At 45.0% G+C, this 26,650-nt stretch overlaps 1 long non-coding RNA gene across 1 annotated transcript in view; it reads right to left on the bottom strand.

Annotated features, from left to right (window-relative positions):
• The window catches only part of LOC130277672 (uncharacterized), a 37,003-nt gene extending 11,083 nt beyond the window's left edge, over positions 1-25,920 (bottom strand). Inside the window, exons 1-4 of the long non-coding RNA XR_008845520.1 lie at positions 25,883-25,920; positions 22,460-22,559; positions 20,729-20,879; positions 19,955-20,009 (exon numbers count right to left, since the gene is read on the bottom strand). This is a non-coding gene — a long non-coding RNA (uncharacterized LOC130277672). The remainder of the gene's footprint in view (positions 1-19,954; positions 20,010-20,728; positions 20,880-22,459; positions 22,560-25,882) is intronic.
• Positions 25,921-26,650: the final 730 nt, after the last annotated feature.

Below are 26,650 nucleotides of genomic sequence, written 5' to 3'. Positions count from 1 at the left end.
AGACACTCTCCAGATTGCTGGCAAGATCATCAACTTCCATCTTCATTTCATTCTTCTCTTTTTCTATTTTTTTCCATGGCTACCAGCCTAGTGATCACTCTGCAGAGCCTGATATGCACCATGTAGAAGACTCACTTCTTCTTCCTGGAATGACATCCGCTTGGCCAGACTCTCCACTTCCCTCTCCTTGCTGGTCACAAGACTCTGGGAGCGTGACAGTTCATCCTGCAGAGCCACAAACTCCCTTTTGTGATGCTCTGTGACTTTTTCCAGTTGAAGCCTCGCTTATTGCTCTTTCTTAAAGTCAGCAAACGATTTGTCCCTCTCCTCTGTCAAGAGATGTACCTCTTTTTCTTTCTCCATCAACTACACATAAACCATCTGAAGGGTTTCTTCCAGATTCTGGATCTGCTCCAGTTTTTTTTCAAGGCCAGCTCGTCTTTTCCGAGACCTTTTACTGACTGCGGTCTCCTCACTCTCGCTGTTAGACCTTGAGACAGCCTCTGGTCCCCTGTCAGACACTCAACCCAGCTCTTCTCCATCTCTAGATGACGTCTCCCCCTTTTTCGGGGTTGCGGACACTTGTGCCTCGTTATTATCATCAACAACAGGTGCCACTGACACCAGGCACTCTTCCTCTCCCACCACGTTGGCAACTCTGGAGACCCTTGCTAAACACTCCCGTCGGACTGGCAATCCCTTGGCAGTAAGTTCGTTGCCCCTAGCAACAACTTCAATGGCTCTTGACACCAGCGAGTCAGGGTGATTCCCGAACAGTTCCTCTGAACTGTCTCTCGGCTCCTTGGCAGACTTTTCTTTTGTCTTGTCACAGTCTCTCCATGGCCTGGCAAAAACGACTAGGGCTCCTGGGTCTGCAACAATATCTGGTCCAGTGGTTCGATCTTCCTGGTTACAACCCCTCTCTGGTCCAGACGCCACATCTCCTTCACTTAGGACTCTGTCTTTGACCGTAAGCACAGCCCCCAGCTCCACCAGTACTCTCTTCTGGAGTTTTGGTTTTTCCACAGCTATCTCTGTAGCTTCTATTCCAGTCACCTCTTTACCTTGACTCGCGGACTGTACTTCAGCACCCCTAGTGGTCTGGCACACTCCCACCTGACATATACCTAGGGTCTGCTGACACTCCCCGTCCTCAGCCTCTGCTGAGTTACTGTCCCCTGCTATGTGGTGAAAATCAAGTGTTGTGAGCCTATTAGGTGTTCCTGCTCTAGTCACCTGACACAGTCATCTTCCCACAACTGCTGAAAAAATGGAAAATCCTTCCCCAGCACTACTCTAAGGTAGGCTCTATTGCAACCTTGTGACTTATGGTACCATAGGGAGTAGAAATACACACATTAACTGTTTTATAACCCCAAATACCGGCTTGTATTACAGCAGGGTCTGGCTTTTTGCAGCTATTCTTTACCAGACTTATTACACATTTTGGATCTAACAAAACCATCATCTTTTTACCTTCTATTTCCACCTCACACAGGTTTTCTTTTGTCCTGCGAGAGGTGGCAACAGTACTCTTTACATCAGAACACATTAACATGAGTGTTTCAAGAAAAACATTATCAGCCTGCATGGGTTCACAATATACAGCACTATTCACACAGTCCAGTAGAGACACCCCAGTCCTCACTACTTCCGGAACCTTTGGGTGCGAACTCTCAGGTGCACTCTAGGCATCCCACAGCTGCAAGAAATACGGAAAGTCTCTGCCCACTACAATTTCAACTCTAGGCATCCCACAGCTGCAAGAAATACGGAAAGTCTCTGCCCACTACAATTTCAACTTACTGCCCCAAAACATGTATCAAAGGTAATTTGAACAGTCTTACCGGGCTCCGGGCAGGACTTCACAAAGGGAATTGTTTACGGCATTATCTGAGACACAGTTTTACGTCCATCCAAGTCCACCCACAGTGGAATTTCGCCCACCAACACCTCACGGGACCTTCATCCTGGCGACCACCGGTTGTGGCCCACGACGGTTGCCCCCAGCAACGGCCTGCCGATGTCCATTTTCCAGAAAAAAAATCTCAATCCATTGCCCCTAGCAACGCTCCTCCGCAGACACCATCTTGTGCTTGAACTCCTCTGCTTGGCTCCTCCGACTTGCAATCTTGCAGGGGGTTGCTCCTAGCAACGGCTCCTCTCCAATTCGCCCGTTGGTTGCCCTTGTCAACGTGATGTCCTTATGAACGTATGCCCGCATCCTCCACCACATATGACATTCCGTCTCAGGGATTAGCTCTCGGATAGTCCTGGTCACTTGCAACGGGACACTTTCCACACAATAACACCGCAGACCACAGTTTCTCATACAAGTCTGGCTCCTTGCCAGCTTTATTTCCACAGGTTGCAGGTAAAAACAAAACAGAAACAGAAATAAAATAAAGTCCTAGACCGTCTGGTCGCTGACTATAACTCTCAGCATGCCCTGTCTATCAACTGATGAGCTTCCCTCATCCAGTTAAAACCCGTGGCACCTGCAACCTGTTTTACTACCAGTTCACACACGAATTTGGAGCACTCGCAGCGCCTACTGCGTGTTACCTAAACAGGGCCCGTGTGTCTCCCCCTCTAACAGCCAGCATACTGTTTCCAAGGGAGAGCACAGATTATACTGACTCTCTATCTTATATACAACTTCCTTCCCTGCTGCCTCATTACTTAAGCAGCAGGTGAGAGATTCTCCAGGGTGAGCAAAGGAAATACACCCCTTCCTTGCCACCTTGTCACATTAAATGAATATATATATATATATATATATATATATATATATATATGTAGCATAAAGAGGGCAGTCTAGATGCAGGATACAGTAAATACAAGTTTGGGGGATGGATACGCCCTTTCCTTGCCACCTTGTCACAATAGGCTGTGTGAGACAGCTGAAACGTCGCCTCCTGTATGTTTGGTTGTATAAAGCCACACATTTTTTCACGGAATTGAGTGCTGCCGTTCTCTTCGTTATATATATATATATATATATATATATATATATATATATATATATATCAATTGCATAAGGAGCAAAGTTTAGATGCAGGATACAGTAAATACAAGTTTGGAGGATGGAGTAAAAAAGTTGCAGCTACAATTCATATTGTACTTAGGGACAAACTGTGTCCTCCAATTCCCTTCATGATACAATAATAAATAATAAATTGCATAACCCTTTGGCCCTCAGAGTATACATCACTAGTCCAAAATATACAAAAATGTGCAAAACCTGCATACCAAAAAAAACAGAGCCTCCCTTTGTCTAATTAGCCAACCAGGTTACATAAGAATTACTTATGGCAAATACCGATCACCTCCCTATTGGAAAGGGTCTTTTCATGAATTGCTTTGTGTGGTTTTTTTTTTTTGCTGTTCTTTGTGCAGTTTATTGTTAATTAATTTTTATGGTATGTATTGTTTATGTGTACTCAATAAAGATTTGGTTTACTTTTTTGGTATCTAAGTCAACCGTGTTTTTTTGTAGGAGTTATTCATAATGTATGGTGGACTAAAAATCTTTCCTATAGAATCGGGCCTGGATGAGTGGGTAATCTTCTAAAGAAAGTGGTCTTTTGGAGATGTTTCACTGTTCTCAAGAATCTCCTAATACTTAAAGGGGTTCTCCTTCCCTAGACATCTGATCCCCATCTCATCGTTTAGAGCGTCGGGTGCAGCGCTGTAGGCTCGTGATATCACGACCGCACCCCGCTCGTGACATCACAGCCATGCCCCCTTAATGCAAGTCTATGGGAGGGGGCATGACAGATGTCCCGCCCCCTTCCATAGACTTGCATTGAGGGGGCACGGCCGTGACATCACAATCGGGGCTTGACCGTGACATCACGAGCCTCCACTCGGCATCACCAGTCATCCGGCACTGTGGGTTTGCTCCATGCACCAGATGTCTGGGGTGCCCCAGCCGAGATCACTAGGGCCCCCATTGGTGGGACCCCCGCGATCAAACATCTTATCCCCTTTAAGCTGTAATCCTTAGTCTACTTTCACAGGCGTCTAAAATTCTGCTGAATTTTTTGAATGGATTTACCTGTGGAAAATCAGGACTATACATGTACCATGTATCAGAAGCATGTACCAGTCAGGTGAATGAGGTTTTAAGATATATTTTTTACCAGCTCTTTTTCTAAAAATGTAAATATATATATATATATATATATATATATATATATATATATATATATATATCCCTAAAAAAATGTAGTACAGAAATATGCAACATGTTCATTTAAGCCAATGATACACTGAGGATTTGTTGCAGACTTTCCCTTATTGACTTTAACAGGGAAGTCAAAGTCTGCAAGAAATCAAAAATAAAATGTTGTATTTGCAGAAAAGCTGTAGATCCGCAGCGAAATCCACATCTATAGAAAATCTACAGCAGCAAGTCTGCACCTAAATCCATGGTTTTGCTATGCGTGTAAATTTTTATGCATGTGAAAGTAACCTTAATGGCTCAGAGATGTCTCTGGTGACTTTAGATTTTGCCATCCATAATCTGTACATGCTCATCCTCCACACTTCAAACTTTAATGATGTTTTCAATGACCAAAGTTGGAAGTACCGATATGGATGCAAATAAACCTTCATTTCTGTGAGTTTCAAGAGCGTCACAAATCATTATGGTACCAAGTTTAGAGGTTCAATATCATAATGTTCCCAATAAATATCAAGGAAGGTACATTGTGGATTGTAGGAGTAATCTGCTGAGGCATGTTTCTTGGCTTTCACGTTAATCAAAGCAGTGATAATTACACCACTTATATTATCTCCGGATAGTCTGTGTCATCTGTTAGAAATATGTATACGTTTATTGCTTAGGAAGATGCTGAATGAGCTGCATATAAATGTAAATGTCTTAACTAGATGCACAAAATGTGCCATTTTTCATGTAGATTATAATAAGGTATGTTTTAGAAATGGTACATAGTTACAATTAAAAGTGCTATAATATAGCTATTCTTGATGGATGTTCCTCTAATGTATTCACATTGTTTTAAGGTGGAAAAAAAGACGCTGATTTCTTGGTGACTTTTCGATTATAATAAGGGCATTTCTCACTATAAGATTCATTGCAATTGACCACAATTCGTTTGTCTGTAAATGATGTCACTCTCTTGTCTGCTAGTGAATGTCATATTCTCAGTACTTGACAAAAAATAAATCAACCCCATACCCATACTCCACATATCTTATTTTTTTTCTGTCTTTATGTGTTAATCTTTAGGATAAGGATGAACAGAGGTGCATTTTAAGCATTAAAACCTCATAAAGAGACTATATGGCAGCTAATGGAATCCAATGCTATGTAACCATAGGCAGTTCATGTGCCACCTTTTGGTGCTTCTAACAGATAATTAATTACATAGTTGATAAGGTTGGACAAAATATTAACATATTTATCAAGTGTTACAATCCCACCATGTCATATATGATCAGAATAAATTCTTGGACCAATGTACGATCTCAGAATTCTAGCAACCATTCACATAATGGGAATGTTTTATTTGAAAATGACCTATTAAGTCAGTGACTTAAGACTCCGCAGGGGTGCCACAAGAATTTAAGCTGACTGCTCTTGGGCTTGTGGGTCTGACGTGGGGGTCAGTGGATGGGGTTGGGGTGGTGTTGGAGTAGAAGTAGGGGTTGGGGAATAGGAAAACAGGTTGGTAGGGAACTACCTACCAAACTACCTACCAACCAAAACTTCCTACCTACCAAACATTCAACCTATCGACCAAACTTTTAACTTCCTACCAAAGGTTCTACCTACTAAACTTTTTACCTATCTACCAAATTTCTAATGTACCAACCTACCAAACTTCCTACCTTTCTACCAATCTTACTTCCTACCTACTAAAATTCCTAACTTCCTAAAAAAAGGTCCTGCCTACCTACCTGGGACAATATTCCTACAAGGGGGTCCTACCTACCTGGGATAGTATTTCTACAAGGGAGTCCTACCTACCTTGGATGATATTCCTAGAAGAAGGCCCTACCTACCTACCTGGGGCAATATTCCTACAAGGGGGTTCTACTTACCTACTTGGGACAATGTTCCTACAAGTGGGTCCTACTTACCTACCTAGGACAATATTACTGCAAGAAGGTCCTATCTACCTATCTTGGAAAATATTCCTACAATGGAGTCCTACTTACCTACCTAGTACAAAATATTCCTACAATGGAGTCCTCCTTACCTACCTGGGACAATATTAAGGGATCTACCTACCTTCCCACCTGGGATCATATTCCTACAAAGGGTCTTAACCACCTACCTGGCACAATATTCCTACAAAGTGGTCTTGCCTACCTACCTTGAACAATATTCCTACAAGGGGGTCCTACCTACCTACCTTGGACAATATTCTTATAAGGGGGTTCAACCTACTTTGGACAAGTTTTCTACAAGGGGCAAGCTGCTTAGAAGAAGAAAAATATACTGGGGAAAAAAAACATACAGGGGAAACAAACCTACAGTGGATGCCAGTTAACTGAGGAAAACAATATAATGGGTGCACCTTCATACAGGAAGAACTTATCTATTTACCCAATGGGAGAAATATCTTCTCATTCCCAACTGGCCTACTATTGGGAAGGAATAAGTCTCATATCCTCTGTCCCCTGTCTACTTCTTGCTTCATGTGAGAAGCCTGACCTTCTTCCTAGTGCACGGGCCCATTTCATAACATGGGACATTGCTGAAGCCTGCAATTAGCTGATCTCAGTGTAATGTGTTGGGCCCCAAAAGCTGAAAGAAGATCGAGTCAGAGGATAGAATGTGGATAACTGCTTTAATAACTTAATTTTGGTGGACCTGGACAGATTCAAATGAATTGTCCCAAATTGAATGATTCTAGTCAGTATGATGCTTTACTGTATTCTTTGTCATTATCCACTGCTGATAAGTAGTGTTGCTCGTGAATATTCGCAATTCGAATTTTATTCGCGAATATCGCATATTCGCGAATTCGCGAATATTCGCGAATATAGCGCTATATACTCGTAATTACGAATATTCATTTTTTTTGTTGTTTTTTTTTCACAGTACACATCACAGTGATCATCCCTCTCTGCTTCCAGCTTATGTGGTGTAAGAAGGCTCTAATACTACTGTGTGAGACTGGTGTGCGAATTTTCGCATATACGAAAATTTGCATATGCTAATTTTCGCATATGCGAATTTCCGTATATGTTAATTTTTGCATATACAAATTTTCGCATGTGTGAATATTCGCATATGCGAAAATAACGAGACTATTACAAATATGCGAATATTCACGAATATGACGAATATTCGTCCATATATTCGCGAATATTCGCGAATTCGAATATGGCCTATGCCGCTCAACACTACTGATAAGTTGTTAAAGTGGATCAGCAAGTGGATAGCCAAAATGGCACACAAAATGTAATCCTGGTTAACTAGTAGTAACACTGAAAGAATAAACAGTAGCTATAGGTTTAAAAAATGATTATGCCAAAAATTTGTTTCATCCCAGCTCAGTCATATATTTTGAACATAAGTATCCAAAATCAGAAAGAAAGAAAATGTCTGCACTCACCATAACGCTGCATTAAAATCCAGACTTTATTATGAAATGTCCATACAAAAAGCAAGCTTCACCCGGGTGCAGGGAGGGAAGGCAGCTCCAAGCCTGGAGACGGAGCATATCACTCGCATCACAGACACATCTTCTGGTTCCTAACCGGAAGATGCGTCTGTGACGTGAAACGGTGCTGTTGTTTTAGTGATAAGCTCCATCTCCAGGCTTGGAGCTGCCTTCCCTCTTTGCACCCGGGTGAAGCTTTTTGTATAGACAATTCACAATAAAGTCCAGATTTTAATGCAAGGTTAGGGTGAGTGTAGACATATTCTTTCTTTCTTTCTTGTTTTGGATACTTATGTGGAATTGTTTGTTCTATTTGTGTCTAGCACCCCATATATACTTGGGACCTCTTCTATTCTGCTAAACAAGGCTACCACTATCAGTGTTGCAGGGCCCATCCCCCACCTCTACACTATTTGGACATATATTTTGAGCTATTTCACATTTTACATTTCACGTTTAAACATAGTACACTTTTGGGTGAACATAACATGTTATCCTTTTTCAGTAGGTCCATATAATAACTGGGATTTAGATTGATGTTGTTTTATTTTAATAATGCATATGCATAAAATTGCCCCTTTCTGACCCCCATATTTATTTTTCCATTTTCAGGGCTATTTGAGGACTCATTTTTTGCGCTGTGATCTTTTTTATCAATATAAACAGCCGCCATATCGGGTCGGCCGGCCTCTAAAAATGGCCAAGACCCGTGGCAAATAGCGCGCAACACTGATTGCGGTGCCGCATGCTATTAACCCTTTAGATGCGGCGTTCAAATTTGACCGTCGCATCTAAAGTGAAAGTAAATGAATGCCGTTTAGCTCAGTGGTGCTGTTCGTGATTGCCTATGCGAAATTGCGGCATCCCGAACAGCTGTAGGACAGCAGGAAGGTCCCTACCTTCCTCGTCGCTGTCCGATCGCCGAATGACTGCTCAGTGCCTGAGATCCAGGCATGAGCAGTCAGGCGGCAGAATTATTGATCTATGTTATCCTATGAGAAACCATTGTTCAATGTAAAATAACAGTGTGTGCAGTGTCATAGCCCCCTATGGGAACTATAACATTGCAAAAACAAAGTTAAAAAAAGTGAATAAAGATCATTTAACCCCTTCCCTAATAAAAGTTTGAATCATCCCCCTTTTCCCATAAAAAAAAAAAAACAGTTCAAATAAAAATAAACATATGTGGTATTACCGTGTGCGAAAATGTATGAATTATAAAAATATATCGTTAAGTAAACCGAACGGTCAATGGCGTATGTGTCAAAAAATTTCAAAGTCCAAAATAGCGTATTTTTGGTCACTTTTTTTTTTTTTTTTTTTTTTGTATTGAGATAAGTTGACATGGTACGTAGGCACACTTAGTAAAACAAATCGACATACAAGGGAGAAAGGGAGAAGGATAAAGGAGGGAAAAGGAAGAGGGAAAGAGAACAGAGAAGGATGCTGAAGTAAGGGTGTAGATGCAAGGGGGGTGCATACCTCAGGTGATCATGTGTACGGACCAGGCCCCGACCGTCTAGCAGCTTGACATAACTAGGCGGGTCACACACCCGAGAAGAGATATGAACACCAAGTGGGGGCCAGTCTATGTGTGGAGCGATCTATATTCGGGGGAGGACACAAAGGAGGTCCAAGGATGCCATATCTGGTGGTATTTGGTCAGCTGCCTGGAGGAGTCGGCCAGAAGTTCCTCCATTCTGTGGATAGTAGACAACTCCTGCAGCCAGTCTGAGAAGGTGGGGGGGGAGGTGGACTTCCACATTCTAGGTATTACCGATTTAGCAGCCAGCAACATGAATCTTATCAATCGAGAGGTATTCCTCGGTACCGATGGAGGGAGGACTGAAAGGAGAAGGGGAACAGGATCAGGGGGAAGGCAAACTTCAGTCAGCCGGTAGATCAGGTTTATCACTTGGTCCCAAAAGGGAAGAAGCAATGGGCAGTGGAACCAGACATGGGACATGTTACCACCCCGCTCACCGCATCTCCAGCAGTGGTCAGGCACTCCGGGGTACATACGGGACAGGAGGGTAGGCACTCTATACCACCTCGTCAACACCTTGTAACAGGTCACCTGTGCTTTACTGGATATTGAAGTCTTATGGCAAGAAGAGATCGCCTGTCCCCACTCCTCGTCCGAGAGTGCACGGTTCAACTCTCTCTCCCAACCCATACGGAAGGGGAGAGGGTCATCACTAAGTGTATCTATGAGGAGAGCGTATAAGGTACTAATCGGCCGAGCCGAAGCAGAGCCAGAGGTGCATAATCTCTCAAACGAGGACAGCGGACGGTGGAGGTTAAGACGCGCCCCTCTAGTAATGTAAAAATGACATAACTGTGTATACTGATAGCTAACAAGGGGCGAGGGCAGGCAGTCAGGGAGTATGTCAGATAGCGACTTCAAGCCCGAGGGGGTCAAGAAGTGCGAGAAGGAGGCACCCACCGCTCTAGGGTAACACAGGAACTTAGGTGAGTCGAAGGCTGGTGGAAATATCTGGTTTCCGAACACAGGGGACAAGGGGCCATCTGACCTATGTAAGAGGGAGTCTGGCAGGAGGGTGCGGTGTGTTCTAGCAATAGAGGACGTGACTGGCGGTAGCTCAGATAGGACAGCATTTGTCAATTGTGACCTGGGTAGCCATAGCAATGTCTTAGGGTGTAAGCGTGCCGTATGGGCTTCCAAAAGTGCCCATTGCTTAGTAACCGGGTCATGATGACAGTCCAGCACTCTGGTCAACACGGCCGCCAGGAAGTAAAAGAGGCAGTCCGGGGAACCCAGTCCACCGTCCAGTTTGCGTCTGGAGAGAATAGTCTTCGCTACTCGAGGGCGCCCACCGGCCCAGATGAATTTCGATAGCAGGGTCGACAGGTCTTTAAAAAATAATTTGGGAGGGATAGCGGGGAGGCTGGAGAAGAGGTAAAGGAGTCGGGGCAAAATATTCATTTTGATTACATTGATACGACCCAGCCAGGAGAAGTCTTTCCTCTCCCATTTAGTCAGGTCTACTTTGATGGCGTGGAGTAGAGGAGGGTAGTTAACGTGGAAAGCGTCAGTCAACTTACTGGGTACTTGGACACCTAAGTATTTAAGGGAGTCTCTACACCATTTAAAGGGGAAATTGTCTTTCAGTTGCTTAATTAAGGGTATGGGGAGGGAAACATTAAGTGCCTCGCTTTTGGCGGCATTAAGTTTATAGTTGGAGTACTTGGCGAAGGTGTTAATGGTAGAGAGTAAGGATGGGAGGGAAGTAAGGGGAGAGGTCAAGAAAAGCAACAGGTCGTCCGCAAAAGCCGAGCATTTGTGATGACACGAGGCAACTCTCAGGCCCTGGATATTCGGATTGCTACGGATCGCATTAAGAAGGTGTTCCATGCATAGCACGAAAAGCAAAGGGGAGAGAGGGCAGCCTTGCCTCGTGCCATTGCAGATGCCAAAGGGGAGGGATAGCTGGCCGTTTATCCTAACCTGAGCCTGCGGGTCTGAGTAAAGTGACATGATGCGGGCCGCCATTAGTGGACCTAATCCAATTTGTGATAGAGTTGCCCTTAGAAAACCCCAATCAACACGGTCAAAGGCCTTCTCTGCATCCAATGACAGCAAGAAAAGAGGGGTCTTAGTCTTTTGAGCATGATGGATGACAGAGAAAGTCCTCAGGGTGTTATCCCTGGCCTCTCGACCGCGGACAAAGCCGACCTGGTCGATATGTATCAGACCGGGCATAAGAGGAGCCAGCCTGTTTGAAATCAACTTGGCAAAAAGTTTTGTGTCCGTGTTGAGGAGGGAGATCGGTCTGTAACTCTGGCACAGCAATGGATCTTTCCCCTCTTTGGGGATCACCGTTATAAAAGCCCGTAAAAAGGAGTTGGGGGGGGGGTGAGGTCTCAGAGATAACATTGAAGGCCGAGAGAAGTGGTTGGGTCAATTCTGTAAGGAGGAGCTTGTAGAACTTGGCCGAAAAGCCATCAGGGCCAGGGCTCTTACCTGCAGGCAGAGATTTCACAGCTACGCTAAGCTCCTCCAAAGAGAATTGCTGCTCAAGCATAGAAATACTATCAGGTGAAAGGGTCGGGAGGGCTGTGGCGTTGAGGTAAGAGGCCAGGGATGACGGGGCAGATGAAGGTGAGCGTGTCGAACAGGGAGCCGGTAAGTGGTATAGTGCGGAGTAGTATTGTCGGAACGCGTCGAGAATTTCTGGCGTGAGATGTGAAAGAGAGTTGTCAGGCTTACGAATAACAGGAACAAACAGGGATGACCTCTTCTCTCGTAGTGCTCTGGCCAGAAGTCTGCCCGATTTGTTCCCCCACTCATAGAAGGTTCTGCCAGTGAGCTGTTTATAGTAGCGATGTTTCTCATTCAACAGGGACAGCAGCTCCTGTCGAATGCGTAGGATATCACGCAGTGTATGCTCATGTTGGGACCTTTTGTGCTGCAATTCTAGGGTGCGGAGATCAGCGTGAAGGGAGGTCAGTTTCGCCGATTTTTCCCTCTTCAACCTCGCCCCATGCCGGATTAGAATGCCTCGGAGGACGCATTTCAGAGCCTCCCATTTAATCAGGGGGGAGGAGTCATCAGAGCAATGGTCAGATTGGAAGTTTGCAACCGCAACCTGGAGGTCCGTAAAGCACAGTGGATCTAGCAGGAGGGTTTCATTCAGCTTCCAGGTGGCATGGGGTTTGGGGAAGGAGGGAAGGGCGAAAGACATAAAGACCGGGGCATGGTCTGACAGGGTGGTGGTGCCGATGGAGGAGTGGGTGAGGGAGGGTAAGAGATGGTGAGGGCAGAAAATGTAATCTATCCTGCTATAGGATTTGCGGGGATGGGAATAGAAGGTATAATCACGTCCGCCAGGATGTAAGGCGCGCCATGTATCACTTAGCTGCAACCCGTGGAGTTTGGCACGGAGCGCTCGCAGTTTTCGAAAGGATAGAATGGAGTGGCCGGTGGACGTATCGAGCAGCGGAGAGATGGGGAGATTAAAATCTCCACAAAGTATAATTTGTCCAGACGCAAAGGCGGTGAGTCTATTCAGAACACTAGTGAGGAAGGGTATTTGAGCGTGGTTAGGTGCATATATGGACGCTACAGTAAAGGCCTGGCCCGAGATTTCACAATTGACAAACACATATCTAGCTGCAGGGTCAGAGATGGAGCTCAATATCTGGACAGGGAGGGACCTATGAAAAGCCAGGGAGACTCCCTTGGTCCTGGCCTCGGGGTTGGTGCTGTGTACCCAGGACGAGTAGTATCTTGTGGGTAAGGCCGGTATATGGCCGTCTTTAAAATGGGTTTCCTGGAGCGCCAGAATGTGGGCTCTGGACTTGTGAAAGGAGTATAGTACTTGGGATCTCTTCTCAGGCGTGTTAAACCCTTTTACATTGAGTGAAACTACGGTAATGTCAGCTGCCATGGGTAGAATAGCAATGCATGAGGAACTCACCAACGGCCCGGGGTCCAATCCGCACACACCACCAAACACAGCGTCGAAGGCTACAAGTGCACCACCTACAAAGAAACAAGAGAAGTAGAGAGGGGAAGATTAGAAGCAGAAAACATAAAGGAAACAGCACTCGTAAGGGAACAAGTGCAAAGGGGCTAAGAAGAGGAGCCATAAGGGCCGTAGAAAGCACTAACAGAGCCAGTCTGAGTGCTCGACTAATGGGGTAGCGAGGTAGAAGCGCCAGCAATCAACTAGGTCAGAAAATTCGTAGCGCTTGGGCCTAGGGCCAGTTGGTGCAGGAAGGGATTCCCCCCACCATAGGGCGGGGGAGAAGCGGAAAACCAACTAGGGCAAGGATGTACAAAATCGGTCAGGGACCATATGGGTCAATACAGTGTGGGAGGCAGAAAACTAATATCAACAAGTCAAACAATCAAGGAAACGAGGACAGAGGCAGCGGGGCGTGGGGTCTCCAGGGTATAGGCAGTGTAGGAGGGGAGAGGGAAAGGGAAGGGAGACTAAGGGGGGAACTCTATGGGGAGGTTAAGTCCCAGTCCTAGGGTTCAGCGAGAGCCCCGACCAGGAACAATAAGGCAGAAAAAGGCTGTCCACAGGGAGACCGCCTAGCATGGTGAGCAGTAGGACAGCAATTAGAAACAAAATCAGTTAGACATTACAACAGCGGTCATGGGTGGAGCAGATCAGGTCTTGTGGCCGTGTCTCCGTGGCATGTTGTCAGGGGCATCATCTCTGGGTCTCCTTGTAGAGTGGCGGATGTCCACCGGGCGTCTCGCTGACAGAGCAGTCGGGGAGTAGAGCTGTTCCCAATCAGGCAAGTCCACTGGAGGCAGCTTGAAGGTAGCCAAGAATTCCGGAAGGTCTTCGGGTCTCCGCAGAGAGCCCACTGTGGTGCCATGTCTAGCCGTAAGGGAGAAAGGGTATCCCCACCTGTATAGAATCTTGGCGTTCTGGAGAATTGTCAGGAGGGGTTTAAGTGTCGCCCGAAGGCGGAGGGTACGTAGAGAGAGGTCCGGGAAAATATGCAGTTCAGTCCCCTGGAATGTTAAGGCCTTTAGGGCACGTGCCTTACGCATGATGTCTTCCTTCAAAAGATAATGGTGGACCCTGCAAATTACGTCCCTGGGTTTAGAGGGGTCAGGACTCTTAGCTTTGAGGGCTCTATGTGCCCTGTCCAACTCCAGCGGGGTATCAGTGGGCCTGTGCAGAATGTCGTTAAAGATGGTCTGCAGGGTGCGCGCCAGGTCTTGCGGACCCACAGACTCTGGTAAGCCTTTAAGGCGAATATTATTGCGCCTGTTGCGATTGTCCATATCATCGACTTGGTCCACAATTTGGGATTGTTGGCGCAAGAGGGATGTTGTGGCGGTTCTCAGAGTGTGGACTTCTGCAGAGATGGAGGCGCGGAAAGTCTCGAGCTCCGATACCCGGGTGGATAGTTGGGTCACCTCATGTTTGACCGGAGCCAAGTCCTGGCGCCACGTCTTTTTCATGTCAGCTGCTAGGGATAGCATGTCCATTTTGGTGGGCAGCAGGGCCAGTAAGGCCTGTAGCTCAGGATGATTTTTGAGGGTATCAGCAGCTGCCTCTGGGCTTGGAAGTACTGGTGCAGGCAAGAGGCGCGGTGTAGGCGCCGCAGTTGGTCCATCAGAGAGTCTCTTATCAGGTTTGGGTGGTTGCAGCTGTGGGCCCCTATCCCTAGGGGACCGTCTCGAGTCATCAGAGGAGGAGTTGTCAGCGTGGAGTTTTTGCTGAGAGCGCTGTTTTGATTGTTACGCCGAGCGCTCCGGGTCCCCGTTCCTCCCCGGAGCGCTCGCCTCATCCTCGTTGCTGCAGCGCCCCGGTCGGATCCACTGACCGGGTGCGCTGCGGTCCCGCCTCCAGCCGGGATGCGATTCGCGATGCGGGTGGCGCCCGCTCGCGATGCGCACCCCGGTCCCCGTACCTGACTCGCTCTCCGTCGGTCCTGTCCCGGCGCGCGCGGCCCCGCTCCCTAGGGCGCGCGCGCGCCGGGTCTCTGCAATTTAAAGGGCCAGTGCACCAATGTTGGTGCCTGGCCCAATCTTCCCAATTACCAATTAGTGTGATCACCTGTGTACTTCCCTATATTACCTCACTTCCCCTGCACTCCCTGGCCGGATCTTGTTGCCTTAGTGCCTAGTGAAAGCGTTCCCTTGTCTGTTCCTAGCCCGTGTTCCTGACCTCCTGCCGTTGCCCCTGACTACGATCCTTGCTGCCTGCCTCGACCTTCTGCTACGTCCGACCTTGCTTCTGCCTACTCCCTTGTACCTCGCCTATCTTCAGCATCTTCAGCAGTCAGAGAGGTGAGCCGTTGCTAGTGGATACGACCTGGTCACTACCGCCGCAGCAAGACCATCCCGCTTTGCGGCGGGCTCTGGTGAAAACCTGTAGTGGCTTAGAACCGGTCCACTAGCGCGGTCCTCGCCATCCCTCTCTGGCACAGAGGATCCACTACCTGCCAGCCGGCATCGTGACAGTAGATCCGGCCCTGGATCCCGCTGAAGATCCTACACTGGTCGCCCAGCTAGCCCTAAAGATCGCCCAACGAGATCAACAGCTGGCATACTTGACCTCCGAGGCACTGCGTATTCAGTCACAGATACAGCAGCTGCAGCCGCAGATACAGCAACAGCTACAGCTGCAACTACCATCTCCTCCGCCGGCTCCTGCAACTCCTCCGCAGCAACCGGTCGTTCCTAACCCCTGCTTGTCCCTGCCGGACAAATTTGGCGTAAAGATCGCCCAACGAGTTCAACAGCTGGCATACTTGATCTCCGAGACACAGCGTCTTCAGTCACAGTTACAGCAGCTGCTGCCGCAGATACAGCAACTTCAGTCACAGCAGCTGCTGCCGCAGATACAGCAACTTCAGTCACAGCTACAGCTGCAACAACCATCTCCTCCGCCGGCTCCTGCAACTCCTCCGCAGCAACCGGCCGTTCTTAACCCCTGCTTGTCCCTGCCGGACAAGTTTGATGGGGACCGCAATGATTCTGCCACAGCCACAGTCCAGTCCTTCTTCGCTGAGGTCCGTGGTGTCTTCGAGGAGCCTGCCCGAGCTTCTTCTGCCGAGATTGCCCTGCTGAACCTGGAACAGGGTGTTTCTTCCGTTGGCGAGTACGCCATTCAGTTCCGTGCTCTTGCTTACGAGTTGTCCTGGAATAGTGAGGTTCTCTGCGCGACCTTTAAAAAAGGCCTATCCAGCAACATTAAAGATGTTCTGGCCGCACGAGAGACTCCTGCTGACCTACATGAACTCATTCATCTTGCTACTCGCATTGACATGCGTTCTTCCGGATGGCGTCTGGAGCTCCGCCTGGATATGGACTTTGTTCGCACGAAGCGTTTTTTCTCCCCGGCTCCTCTCTCCTCTGGTCCTCTGCAATCCGTTCCTGTGCTTCCCGCCACGGAGGCTATGCAAGCTGACCGGTCTCGCTTGACACCTCAAGAGAGGACACGACGCCGCATGGAGAATCTTTGCCTGTACTATGCCGGTACCGAACACTTCCTGAAGGATTGTCCTATCCGTCCTCCCCGCCTGGAAAGACGTACGCTGACTCCGCACAAAGGTGACACAGTTCTTGATGTCAACTCTGCTTCTCCACGCCTTACTGTGCCTGTGCGGATATCTGCCTCTACCTTCTCCTTCTCTACTATGGTCTTCTTGGATTCCGGATCTGCAGGAAAATTTTTTTTGGCCTCTCTCATCAACAGGTTCTACGTCCCCGTGACCAGTCTCGCCAGACCCCTCTACATCTATTGTATTAACAATGAAAGATTGGACTGTCTCATGCGTTTCCGCACAGAACCCCTCCTAATGTGCATCGGACCTCATCACGGAAAAATTGACTTTTTTTTCCTCAGGTTCTTTGGCCCCAAGAAGAGGGGGAGACCCAAGGGGGGGGGTACTGTTACGCCGAGCGCTCCGGGTCCCCGTTCCTCCCCGGAGCGCTCGCCTCATCCTCGTTGCTGCAGCGCCCCGGTCGGATCCACTGACCGGGTGCGCTGCGGTCCCGCCTCCAGCCGGGATGCGATTCGCGATGCGGGTGGCGCCCGCTCGCGATGCGCACCCCGGTCCCCGTACCTGACTCGCTCTCCGTCGGTCCTGTCCCGGCGCGCGCGGCCCCGCTCCCTAGGGCGCGCGCGCGCCGGGTCTCTGCAATTTAAAGGGCCAGTGCACCAATGTTGGTGCCTGGCCCAATCTTCCCAATTACCAATTAGTGTGATCACCTGTGTACTTCCCTATATTACCTCACTTCCCCTGCACTCCCTGGCCGGATCTTGTTGCCTTAGTGCCTAGTGAAAGCGTTCCCTTGTCTGTTCCTAGCCCGTGTTCCTGACCTCCTGCCGTTGCCCCTGACTACGATCCTTGCTGCCTGCCTCGACCTTCTGCTACGTCCGACCTTGCTTCTGCCTACTCCCTTGTACCTCGCCTATCTTCAGCATCTTCAGCAGTCAGAGAGGTGAGCCGTTGCTAGTGGATACGACCTGGTCACTACCGCCGCAGCAAGACCATCCCGCTTTGCGGCGGGCTCTGGTGAAAACCTGTAGTGGCTTAGAACCGGTCCACTAGCGCGGTCCTCGCCATCCCTCTCTGGCACAGAGGATCCACTACCTGCCAGCCGGCATCGTGACATTGATGGTGTTTTAAATAACTTCTTCTTCGCAGGGGGGCTGTCTCCCCAGTAATCAGGCACATCGCCATTAGTGTGTAGGGACTCATTATCAGAGTGGGGTGAGTCAGAGTCCATATGGTGAGAGGGGACAGTCGCAGGAGATGCAGATACAAGGAGTGGAGAATCACAGGCAGCTGAGGGAACCAGAGACTGGTCCAGTATTTCAGGTGGCACAGAGGGATGAGCAACAGGGTGGGGGGGGGGTGAGGAGGAGGGAGTGCTCCAGCAGCAGCCGAGGGGTTGACAGTTGGGTGTGGGAGTATTGCAGGCAGAGTAGGGGTTAACTGCCGGAGAGCCTGGGCATTGGTGGTAGCGGCTGGCACAGGTGCCCCATGCAGGGAGGGGACAGGTCCCTGAGAGGGAGAGGATGCCGCCATCTCTAGCAGGGAGAGCTCCAATGCGTGTGCGGGCACCGTGTGGAGATCGGGATCTAGGTCAGGGGGCCGAGCACTTACTTCGCTCCTCTTCTGTTTAGTGCCGGTCAACGGAGCCTCCGATGAGTCACTGGGGAGCAGTGAGGATCCCGCTGCCGTGGCGCAGCGCTCTCTCTCAGGCAGAGGCGCCCGCGGGACTGATAGGTGCGAGGCTGAGTGAGGAGACGTAGGCCTCGTTCGGGTCTCCGGCGCCTCCGCTGCAGACCGCGGCTTGAAGTAGGAGGAAATGAGAGGAGCAAGGATCGGCACTTGCGGGTGAGGTGTCCTCTTGTGTTTGCGCCTTTGTCTGCCTCCCATCGGCAGTATTATAGCCCTTTTTTCGTCGGCCCTGGCGGGAGCTCACGCTAGATGCTGCCGGTCGCCAGCGCGTCAGGCCACGCCCCCCTTTTTGGTCACTTTTTATATCATGAAAAAATTTATAAAAAGCGATCAAAAAGTCTGATCAATACAAAAATGGTACCGCTAAAAACTTCAGATCACAGCACAATTTTAAACTTATACATTTTCCTGCATGTAGTTATGCTTTTTTCCAGAAGTACGACAAAATCAAACCTATGTAAGTAGGGTATCATTTATCGAAAAATGTACTGCGTAGAAACGGAAGCTCCCAAATGCTACAAAATTGCATTATTTCTTCAATTTTGTCGCACAATGATTTTTTTTTTCGGTTTTGCCATAGATTTTTGGGTAAAATGACTGTTGTCATTACAAAGTAAAATTGATGGCATCAATAAGCCATCATATGGATTTTAAGGTGCAAAATTGGAAGAGTTATGATTTTTAAAAGGCAAGGAGGAAAAAAAACAAATTGCAAAAACGGAAAAACCCTCTGTCCCCAATAGAAGTAATTTACAAATCTATTTAACTTTCTGGCACCAGTTGATTTAAAGATAAATGTTTTCCAGGGGAGTACCCCTTTAAAAGGGGGCATACAGTTTAGGTTTTAGCACTATTGTAGCAACTGCACTGTTTGGAGGTCTGCAGCTTTCAACGGACTGACTATATAAATCACATTGTGGATAATTAACCACAGCTTTACGTGGCATTTGGATTATCACAGCGCAGCAATACTGTTTTTTTTTGTTTTTTACTTGTTACAGTCATGTCAAAAAATTTTTTTACCAACATTTACATTGACAGTTATGTTTTTAAGGTAGTTTTTCCCTAGAGCTTTTGCTCTTTATTGGAATTGAATTATCTTTTGTACTTAGGCACCTGTTTAGTGGGAGTCTACTAAAACAAACTTCTCTTTTTAAACAGATAGAAACCCGTCAAGCACTGTAAAACTTTTCTGTACTGTATAAATGCTTTTAAATCATAAAAAATAAAGAACAACTTTTAACACCATTCAATGATAGACATCCTCTTCTGATTTACACATTATGTGGGCAGTGGAGCTCCCCGCCAGTCCACACATAGGGGAAGATTTATCAAAACCTGTGCAAAGGAAAAGTTACCCAGTTGCCCATAGCAACCAATCAGATTGCTTCTTTCATTTTGCAGAGGCCTTGTTAGAAATGAAAGAAGCAAGCTGATTGGTTGCTATGGGCAACTGGGCAACTTTTCTTCTGGACAGGTTTTGATAAATCTCCCCCATAGACTAACTATGTGGACAGAAGTGCTGGATAAATGCTTTTATGCACATACTCTTAAAGAAAGAATAAACATGCATTTCACACACTGTAAGAAGCAGCATGATGTACACAACTTGTGGGAAGTACCTCAAATATAGGTGTAGACCATCGCAGTGTCTAAACTCATCACATCTTCCCGTACCTGTAGGAGAAGTACACAAAAATGGACAAGTCTAGCATATAGTTTTGCTCTGGGCACACCTTACAACCACACACATTGTGATATGACTACAAGAATTGTAATATGAAGAAATGCATTTTTAACATGATCTTGAATATTGTAATATGTCCACATACATTATAAGGCTGGGTTCACATATATCAGGCATCTGGCGAAGTTTCCCTCTAGCGTGCACCAGAGGGAAACTGATGCTAGAACTGATCCCATTTATTTTAATTGGAGAGTTCACAATCATCCAGCGTTCCAATTTTGACACCAGATGGTTGGAAACGGCGGACAGCACCAGACAGGGGAATGCAACAAGCTGTGCTGTCCAGTGTTTCCAACCATCTGGTGTCAAAATTGGAACCCATCAGTTGCAGCATCAGTTGCGTCGAGATTTAAGATGAGTTCACCTATGCCGGATGCCGAACATATGTGAACTCAGCCTTATATGACCAGGTACATTGTAATGTGATCTTATGTATTGTAATATGACCATGTGTATTGTAACATGTTAATGTGCATTGTAATATTTTGACTTACATTGTAATATGACAATGTGTATTATAAAATGAGCATCTTCATGAGGCCTTATCATAAAGTTTACATACTATCTGAGTGGAAATGCTATTTTGAGCATGGAATAAAATAAGGAATTAAAGCCTAGGCCATACATTTTACCTTAATATTATACTTACAGCATTGCTTTCATCCACTCGTTTTGTTGGCATGAGTCTTTGAAATATAATCTCTATTTATTTTATTCAGATACAAGATAACATATGTTCCATATTATTACAGCAGATGAAGAGACCTCTGAAGTCTGAAAAGCTTATTCACTAGGATACCCTGTAATGTTGATCCATTAAAATGAAACATAAAACACAAAGCAACTTTCATTATTAGCCAAGGTAATCTTTATCCATAACAATATAATTGCTACAAAATACGCCGTGTACAAGCTCAAATTCCTAGGACGGTATTTTAAGAAATATAAAAGCAGAAATTTACTTTTGACAATACTGGAAATGTTCCTACATTGTTTTGAAGATCTTGGTATCGTCATTAAGATTAAGTAGTGTAAGTACAGATAATAAAGACATAATAAGTCTAAAACGCTGCGCTTTGAAATACAAAGAAAAGTGATTTCAGCACTGGAGAACAACATTCCATAATACTAAAATACATTTAGCTCAAATTAAAAATGCTTTTCCAATATAACAGAGAATATGAATATTGCTCATTAAAATGGCCCTGTAGACGGGGAGGGAAAAAAAGCAGAAATTTCTATTCCAATGAGAATGTTTTATATAAAGCAATATCATTTTTATTTTACAGGTCTATTGTGGCCTGCAGTAAAATAAAAATAAAATATGTTTGATTGTTAAATTATATACACTTATTAAAATGCACTAGAACGATCCTATAAGGCCAAATAAACAAATCAGTAAATTTTGCAATGACAACATAACAATGCAAATTTTTATTACATGTTATAGCGGCATGTTAGCCAATGCTACAAGTTCTTCAATTAAATTAAAACAAAGCCAAAGTGTATACATGTTCATATGTGATAAATAGTGGTCATGTAATATTTAAGAGCTGTATTTTATAGCCAGAGGGGAAAAAAAAAATGATAGTTTTTTTTTTAAATATATATTATTTGAAATGAAAATGATTTCCATTTTTTTTTATAATATAAAGATTAGAATAGTAATAATAATATAAGTAATACAATAACTTAAAATAGAAACTTTAGTATCAATTTAAAGTGTTGTTTTCATTCAGTGAAAAAAGCATATTTTGTTATATTATTAAAGGGGTAATCCGGTGGAAAACTTTTTTTATTTTATTTTTTTTAAATCAACTGGTGGCAGAAAGTTATACAGATTTGTAAATTACTTCTATTACTTCTTTTCTTTTTGGAACACAGAGCTCTCTGCTGAATCACGAGCACAGTGCTCTCTGCTGATATATCTGTCCATTTTAAGAACTGTCCAGAGTAGGAGAAATTCCTCATAGCAAACATATGCTGCTCTGGACAGTTCCTAAAATGGACAGATATGTCAGCAGAGAGCTCTGTATTCCAAAAAGAAAATAATTTCCTCTGTAGTATTCAGCAGCAAATAAGTACTGGAAGGATTAAGATTTTTTAATAGAAGTGATTTACAAATCTGTTCAACTTTCTGGCACCAGTTAATTTAAAGAAAAAAAAGTTTTCCACCGGAGTACCCCTTTATCAACAAATTATAGTACTTAAAGAGTACCTGTGATATCACAGAAAAAAATAATGCTTACATGTCTTACATGTCTTTTTTATGTGTCTAGCTTCTGTATTGGTCTCAAAATACCTCTGTTCTGCTGCTCACTCATTCTGACATCTACTTCTCAAAATATCTGAAGCAAGCCCTGAGCTTGGCTTCACTCACCATGCATTCACTTCCTTCCTGAGTCTGCTGTGCTGAGTCTCTTGAACCAATGAATAAAGGCTGCTCTGTAACCCCCTCCTCTCTGTTTTCATGCTGCAATCTGATAGACAGGACAAGAGTAAACATAGAAGTAAGTAGAGTAAAAGTCCTGTCCTCACTAATCAGTAATAACACTGCAGGGGTACGTTTCATTTTTTTGGGTAAAATCATTCTTTAGGTGGAATCAAATTCTTTCTTGGAAGTCCTGCTGGAAAACTTCCTACGCCTGAACTAGACAGCAGAATCCCATTAAAATCAATGAAAGGCTGGTGTAAGAGGAAACTCCATAGTGTGAACCAGGTCGAAATTTCCCCCATTTTATTTTTTTTTTAAACCAGGCAACCTGTTTTACTGCTTTATTTTGTTTCCAATTCTGTTTCCATCTTTGGTTCTTTATGCTGGTGTGATCTACTGAGATCTAACATCATCGAAATTGACATTTAAAAGTTCCAAAAACATAAAGCTACAGTAAATAATAATAAGCTAAACAGAAAAACAAAAAAACGCAAACACAACAACATTCAAAGTAATAAAACCCCTCTTTTTAACAGCTGTTTTACTTGTCGCCGCCAACATGAAGCACAAAGAATTTACCTTGAGAAGATGCTTCATAACACAATTAGGGAAAGTAAGCAAAGTAATTTATCTTGAGGACTAGACACAAAGCAGAACAAAAATCTCTTTGTTGATTAGGTAGAAAACACAATCTCTGGAAATTATTTGAGCAGAATAATTAAATTCTCTATATATTTGCATTGACATAGTTGTACATCAAGGTTAAATAAAACTAACAGTCTGAAGCAGAAGACAACAATACATACTAATAAGGAGAGAAAGGTCTTATAAATAAGACATTCTGTAAATACTGAAAGACATCTTTGCATACTGCTTAAGGGTATAGTCACACGTACAGGATCCTGCAGGATTTAAAGCTGCAGTTTTTTATGCTCTAGATTTCAATGTAAACTAAATGACTGAACAAAGCTTTGAATCTGCAGCATCAAATATGTGCAGGATACTGTACGTATGAATATGCCCTAAAGAGGTTAAGTAGCTGATCATGGGGGTCTGATTGCTGGTGCTCCCTGCGATCTCCTGAATGGACACCAATCCCGCTCTGTCAGGAGTGTTTGTCATCTACCTCTAGCCAGCACGCACTCCATAGAATTGGGGATAGGGGAAAAGTTAATTCTGGGTGCAGTATCCCTTTAAAGATGTAAGCTTTCTATAATATTTTCCATAGTCTGTTCATCCCCTTTGAAGGATATTATTTGTATACCTCCCAACATTTCCATTTGTTTTTTTTTTTTTCAAGACTATTCTTCAGGCTGCAAAGAGTTTGAACCTATGCATATAGTGCAACTAAAATATCCTGCTATATGGAATAACGTTAGGAGATATGCATAGGTGGAGATGAAACACTGAATAACCTCTGCAGTGTTATGGAGGTAGCCCCACTATTACTGCTGATGGCTCATCTGTCTTGTTTTAGTTTGATGGTCAGGGCTCCAACCAGTCCTCAGAATGCAGTAGCTTTAGAACTAGTCTAAGAACTGCAACCCATGCTGTTTTTTTTCTTTTTTTTTTTCTAGACAGCAAAATACATATTTACCGTGAAGGAGATTTATCATTCTTTTCAAACGTATGGCTTTTATATGACAATTTTTTTTAACTTACTTTTGCTTACATGCGACCTATTTATCAAATTGCACGACCTTGATAAATAAATCACACGGAAGCAAAAACTGGCAAACCCGCTTACAAAAGCATTTTTTAAAGCAGAAAAGTTTTCTCTTATGTTAATAGCCAAAAGTTCTTTATTTACCCTTTATTACCAATAGCGTTGCTAGAGACTGATGGGGAGGGGGGGGGGGGGGGCGTACCGCATCAGGTTACTATGGATGTTTCTGTTTTTTTAAGGAAAAATTTTAGAGCCACATATGGGTTATTTACGTAGTCTGTAAAATTCTATTTTATTCTATTTTAACACAACATTAATTTTAAAATTTAGTGCATACGCCAGCATGTACGTGTCCTTATTAGTTATATAATTCATTTTTTTCTATAATTAACATTAACATTAATGTAGTAGCTTAGTTTCATGATGCAGAACAAGAACAGTTGTTAAAGTGGGTGTTAATGTCCTTTTCTGCAGATGTATGCACTTTCTGTAAGCCAGGTTGGACCTGGAATACATATGCAACTTTTAAATGGAGATGCAACTTTTTTTCTTTATAAATAGCGGCTATCGCATTTGATAAATACATGGCCACTGCAAAGTAAAAAAATAAATAAAAAAATACTACGAGCAGATTTCAGAAATGTGCTTTGGAATAAGCAAAAATAAAAAAGTTGCAGCATGTATAGAAAAGTCGCACGTGAGCTAAAAATATCTACTACAGAGCTTGATAAATCTCCTTCCATAGGTTCAGAAAACCACAACATAGATCTCTACATTTGTATATAGCAAACAAAGTCATTTCATGTTCTTGTAATTCATGTAAGCTGTGCATTGTCCTACAGCCAATGGCGGTCTACTGCAGCCCATAAAAATATAAGCTTCTAATTGGTCTTAAATCACATAATGGGTGAGATTTATCAAAACCTGTCCAAAGGAAAAGTTGCTGAGTTGCCCATAGCAACCAATCAGATCGCTTCTTTCATTTTTGAAAAGGCCTCTGAAAAGTGAAAGAAGCAATCTAATTGGTTGCTATGGGCAACTCAGCAACTTTTCCTCTGGACAGGTTTTGATAAATCTCCCCCTTGTTACAATTACTAATGGATTTTACAATTACTAAATGGATTGATATGGCAATGGAGTTTTGTGCTCAGTACTGGAGGCCGTATCTCCAGAAGGATAAGGACTCTAGAGAGAATTCAGAGAAGAGCTACTAAACGTGTACATGGATTGCCAGATAAAACTTACCAGGAAAGGTTAACCTCCCTGGCGGTATGATTCTGTCTGGAAATTTGTGCCAAAAGTGGTACAATTTTTTGCACTGAATTTCACATCTCCCCCCGCCCATTTCACATCTCCCCCGTCACATTCCCCCTCCCTTGTCACATTCCCCCTCCCCCTTGTCACATCCCCCCTGTCACATTCTCCCCCCTCCTTGTCACATTCCCCCCCCCTCCTTGTCACATTCTCCCCCCTCCTTGTCACATTCCCCCCCCTCCTTGTCACATTCTCCCCCCTCCTTGTCACATTCCCCCCTTGTCACATTCTCCCACCTTCATGTTTCATTCCCCTCCCCCTGTCACATCCCCCCCCTTGTCACATCCCCCCCCCCTTCATGTCACATTCCCCTCCCCCCCTGTCACATCCCCCCCTGTCACATTACCCCCCCGCCCCCTCTGTCACAAATATCCCCCCCCCCTTCTCACCTTGTCTTGTCCTGCAGCAGCATACACTGGGTTTGCCGGGCAGATTTCAAACCTAGTGTATTTGCTGCAGAACAAGCCCTTTCCCCTTCAGCCAATCACAGGCTTTACACCACTGCGGCCTGTGATTGGCTGAAAAGGGAAAGGTCCTAGAAGATGAATAGTAAAGAGAGCAGGGACCAGAGCGCACGGAGGGGAACGACATCTGCAGGGACCGGGATTAGGTAAGCAAAAGTTTTTTTTAAATTTTACTCCTTTTTCCTTTTACACTTAGCTCAGTGTTTTTCTAACAGGGTGCCTCCAGCTGTTGTGAAATTACTACTCCCAACATGCTCGGACAGCCTTTGGCTGTTCAGGCATGCTGAGAGTTGTAGTTTTGCAACAGCTGGAGGCCCCCTCGTAGGGAAACACTGACTTTTAGTAATTTCCTTTACCTGCTCTGGCCGGCCCCTGCCACGGGGGCAGACCAGAGCAGATAATCGCATGTTTTCCCGGGGGGCCGCATCGCTATATCGCATTGCTTTTGCGATATATCGTGCAGCCCGGCCGGCAACTCTGCAATTCTACCCTGAGCGTGACTCAGGGTTACCTATCCTGGCAGGGAAAATTAACCCTGAGTCACGCTCGGGATTACCGCGCAGGAGGTTAAAGGACCTTAACATGTATAGCTTGGAAGAAGGAAAAGACAGAGGGGATATGATAGAGACTTTTAAATACATAAAGGGAATCAAGACGGTAAAGGAGGAGACTATATTTAAAAGAAGAAAAACT

The sequence above is a fragment of the Hyla sarda genome, chromosome 6 (assembly GCF_029499605.1).
Source record: "Hyla sarda isolate aHylSar1 chromosome 6, aHylSar1.hap1, whole genome shotgun sequence".
NCBI lineage: Eukaryota > Metazoa > Chordata > Amphibia > Anura > Hylidae > Hyla > Hyla sarda.
This window is presented reverse-complemented; position numbering and strand designations above follow the sequence as displayed.